Genomic DNA, 4,867 nt, shown 5'->3' with positions numbered 1-4,867 from the left:
ATATATACATATATATATATGTATACACACACACACATACACACACACACACATATATATATATATGTGTGTGTGTGTGTGTGTGTGTGTGTGTGTGTGTGTGTAAATACACGACAAATTTCTGTACAGGCCTCATTCATCCAATTCATTTACAGTGGAACTGATTGAACGTCAGCTATAGCAGAACACCAAAATGCCAGGTAGAAGGATTGAAACAGGAATAAAATGTTTGCAAAGCGAACAATTTAACTATTCACTCAGGGTTAGTATTATCTTAAACTTTCTATCGGTGTTGAAAATTATAAAGGAAATATTCTGAGAAATGAAAAATTTTCCCAAGATATTAAATGCATTTATTTTCAGATATAATTTACTAGTGGCATGTATTCTCCCAATCTAGCGAGTTTGAAAACAATGCTGTTTTTCACTTTAATTTCTCTAACCCACATGGCGGAATATTAAATACCAATCAAATTCACATAGCTCTTAATCCCTGCAGAAACCGAAACCGTAATTGCTAATACATTAATTACATTCACGTGTTTATTTTATTTTTTTCCTTTGTTTCCGAAAACAGCTAATAAAACGAACGATTATAAATCAAGAAAGGCGAATAACATTATTGGAAGTCATTATAATTGTTGTTATCACTATTATTAGTTTAAATTCTTTTTTTTCTTTTTACCTGCTGTCACTGTTCAGCTAAGCGCAGTTTAGTGTGCTTTATATGTGTGCTTTCTATTCTATCCAAAGTACTCTGCATTACTATGTTTGGAGCACTTTGTGATGCGGTTTTTTTCTCCATACTACTTTTTACGAGGGTGGGCTGAAACGTTTATAGGCTGAACATGAAGAAAGGATGCTAGAGCTGTGTCCCCTTTCTCAAAATTCCAGGCGTTGTGCCTTTAGTAGAAATTATTATTATTATTATTATTATTATTATTATTATTATTATTGTTGTTGTTGTTGTTGTTGTTGCTGTTGTTGTTAATAATAATAGTAATGATAACAGTAATAATAATAATAATAATAATAATAATAATAATAATAATAATAATAATAATAATAATTAAATCGTTTTATTGGCCACAAGGGCTAATATCAATTAAAAACACATAAGGACAAAGACAGGACGAAGGTTACAAAAGGTTTTGTCCGAAAAGGTAGGATAGTTCGTCTAAACAGAGGAAGAAAACGGAGAAAGTTAACATGGCAGAATCGTTAGCATCCAGAACATAATACTTAGTGGCATGCATTAATTTCAACTCATCTTGTTAATAACTGCGCTGTTTTATTTCAGGTAAACTGATATCTGACTGTTAGAAGAAGACTTCAGAAGTAGTTGGTCATAAAAGGTCATCAATAGAAGGCATGATGCCATCATCAATGCGATACTAGTCCCCAAACTAAGTGTTTTATGATGTGGAACAGATGATAGTTGAATGGGATCAAATCAGGAGAATAGGAAGGCTGATCAATTAGTTGAAAGCCACAGTTATGCACGGCAGCACTGAAACTATGGAGTTGCGTGCTGAAACTTCGTCCCCATGAAACAAGTTACCTTTCGTCACATTTCCCGATAGTTTGGTCTCGAAACTCTTTCGTAGCTGTCTCAACAAGTTGGCATCTGTCTCTCCATTGATAGTGTGGCTTTTTTCACGTCAATAAATACAATGCCATTTGCATCCCCAAACACTAAGGCCATCAACTTCCCTGCAGATGAAACGAATTTAGTCTTCTCTGGAGCAGGTGAGGAGGAGTGATTCCACAGCATGGATTGGCTCTTTGTCACTAGCTCAAAGTCATGAACCCAACACCTGTCCTGGGTTAGGAAACGTTCGAACAGGTGAGCATCTAGTTTTGTTAATTTTCTCGTGATGTGATCACCTGGTGTGCATTTGATCATGTTACAGAAGACGTGGCACCTACCGAGAAGAAACCTTCGTCGTGCCAAGTTCATATTGCAAAATATTTTCAGTTGTCTTATGAGATATGATAACAACATTGGCTAATTGATTTGGAATAAATCGCCGGCCATCCATCACAATGTGGTGAACACGATCAATGTTTTCCTCAATTGTGACATTTGCATGACGTCTAGATCTTGGGTCAACCTCAAGACTCTCCCTTCCACTCATAAATTCAACTGCCCACATTTGCACTGTTGATAAACCTGGAACGTCATCCGCTATTGTAGCAAACATGTCAGCATGAATGTTGTTGGCGTCTAAACCCTTTTTCTGCAGGTAATTGGTAACAACCCGATGCCAAATTTGGTCCATTTACAACGGAAGTCACAACTAGTCACAAATTACATTTGAAGTGTTCTTTGAACAGTCAGATGTCACTTTTACCAGAAAAGAAAGAATTCAATGATAAATAAGAATTAAAATCAATGAATGCAAGATTTCACAGCCCTAGAGTCACTCCTTCACGCTCAGCCAATGAACTTTTCAGCCAACCCTTGTACATGAATGTTGAAGTAGTTAGGATATGTTTTGTCATGCGCTGCTTATGTTTCCAAATGCACCAGTCATTAATGCTGATATTTATTTTAATTTTCCCTATTCTGGTTTTCCCTATTTCTAAATATTTATAAATGGATAATTTATCAGGATTTTCTATTGTGGTGGTAGGCGGCCAGGGTCAAAATTACCGTCTCACTGTGAAAATTATTCCAATCAGAAACACTGCCTCCTTGATCTTGACTACTATACTCCGACAATTTTCCTAGACGAAAATGAGACAGCAAGCTGGCAGAATCGTTAGCACACAAAACAAAATGATTATCCGCATTTCGTCCGTCTCTACGCTGGTTCTGAGTTCAAATTCTGCAGAGGGGGACTTTGTCTTTCATCCTTTCGTGATTGATAAATTAAGTACTATTGACACTCAATAGTTTTCTTGTCTAGGGCGGTGACCTGGCAGAATCATTAGCACGCCAGGCGAAATGCTTAGCGGTATTTCGTTTGACTTTACGTTCTAAGTTCAAATTCTGCCGGAGTTGACTTAGCCTTTCATCCTTTCGGAGTCAATTAAATAAGTACCAGTTACGTACTGGGATCGATATAATCGACTTAAACTCTTTGTCTGTCATTGTTTGTACCCTCTATGTTTAGCCCCCTCTGGGCTATAAAAAATATTTTTCTTGACTTCGTATTCCAGTTCATCTTTTTGCCAGTTTATCGTTCCAGATCCATACTGAAGTTATGCTATTATTCGAATGCTATTACTATCACATCTAATTATCAATGACGTTTGCTTGAAGGCTGATGAAAACAAGTCTCTTGAAATCTCAAGAATCTTTCTGAGGCTTCTTGCAGAATATTGGGCAGTTGTTGTCTCTAATTTGACAAGGCGTGTCAAATCCGTTACACTTCATCATCTTAGGCAGCAGTTTGTGTGTTATAACAAGTGCACCTGTTACCACAGAGACAATACTTACCTTTGACTTCTACAATCTCTCCATCACTCTTGCGAGCAGACGGGTGAAGGCTCAGGCCCAGAGAGAAATCGGCATACAAGAGCTCAAGTTGGCTCTGCAATAGTTACGAGGAATATGTGTCAGCAATAGTGTCATCAGTGGTGAGGTCGAGTCCTTTTTTGTAACTACTTTCGCGGTGCGATATAAGCAGGTGTTCAGGGCAAATGCAAGATTTGCTTGTGTATAGTCGATTACAATAACTATAATTATACACGTTTTCAGATACCGAAGTTCTACAAAAACATATCAGGACACTGTCATGCTGTGGATGCTGAACGGAAGACCTTGCCCCTAAACATTCAATGTAGATAAATCAGCTATTATACTCGCGGTAACAAAACGCCTCTTATTCACTGATAGCTTCAAAGAAGAAATGCAACAACCAGCCATGAAGAATGTCGGTTGGAGAGCAATATTAATCACAGCTTGTTAGTTAGCAAATGAATCTGTTCCTTCCACAAGTGATCACTTCTAACTAAAGAACTGTTATACTAACAACTGGCGAAGACAACCGTCATTCACAGCAAGAAAAAAAAAGCGAAGAATAGGCTAAGTTCATCGCAACACCACCCCACCTACGTTCATGCATGTGTACCTGACAGTTGTGATGCAATGAAGAAAATTTTTTTTTAAATACATGAAAATCCTCAGCATCAAAAGTCAAAAAGCAATAACAATGGTACAGGTCCTGCGAAGAGAAAACACTTCACTGAAGATAAATCCATATCTTCTTCTGAAAGAGGAGCAATAGCTTACGAGATGGAGTCAACCTCCTCCTGTAAAGTACTTGAACTCGCCAACAATTAACAAGAAATGCAAAGCCTTAATTATTCTTAGAATGCTCGTATTTCTGCTATATTTTTGTGGTGTATGTCTTAAAGCATTACATGTGTTCATAAAAGTAGTAATTAAAATTTGTAGCGATTTCATATTTTCTTACTTGGATTGCCATATTCAGATTGTTTGCTGAAAGCGGTAGGAAATATGTATCCCCCCACCAATAGCTTGCTATATCATCAGAATCAGCTTTAAATTTGTTTCTCAATCACTGTTGAATAAGTTGAGTTCCATAAATGTATTAGTCATTTACTGATAAATAATCCATGTATATAGAAAGAAATGACTATAGAAAAACAATAATAATAATCTATCAAATAAATATTTAAAGCATCTGTTTGATATAATGGACTTGCCTAATTTGCTGAGCTGTACTAGATGGAATGATATGAAAGCAGGGAAAATTACAACGAAACGTAGGCGGAAGTTTATACGTTTAATAATGAATTCGAATATTGTTACGTGCTTATATTCACCTCATTGATATTTATCCTATCAGTATGAAACATGAATTCTCTTTCTACGCAAAGATCAGGTTTTTTTTTT

At 36.5% G+C, this 4,867-nt stretch overlaps 1 long non-coding RNA gene across 1 annotated transcript in view; it reads right to left on the bottom strand.

Moving 5' to 3' along the window:
- Positions 1-4,867, bottom strand: part of LOC106884018 (uncharacterized) — a 210,179-nt gene that overhangs the window by 53,341 nt on the left and 151,971 nt on the right. The window lies entirely within an intron of this gene.

This window comes from Octopus bimaculoides, chromosome 1, assembly GCF_001194135.2.
Source record: "Octopus bimaculoides isolate UCB-OBI-ISO-001 chromosome 1, ASM119413v2, whole genome shotgun sequence".
Classification (NCBI taxonomy): domain Eukaryota; kingdom Metazoa; phylum Mollusca; class Cephalopoda; order Octopoda; family Octopodidae; genus Octopus; species Octopus bimaculoides.
The sequence above is the reverse complement of the archived record's forward strand: the minus strand, read 5'-3'. Positions and strand labels throughout refer to the sequence as shown.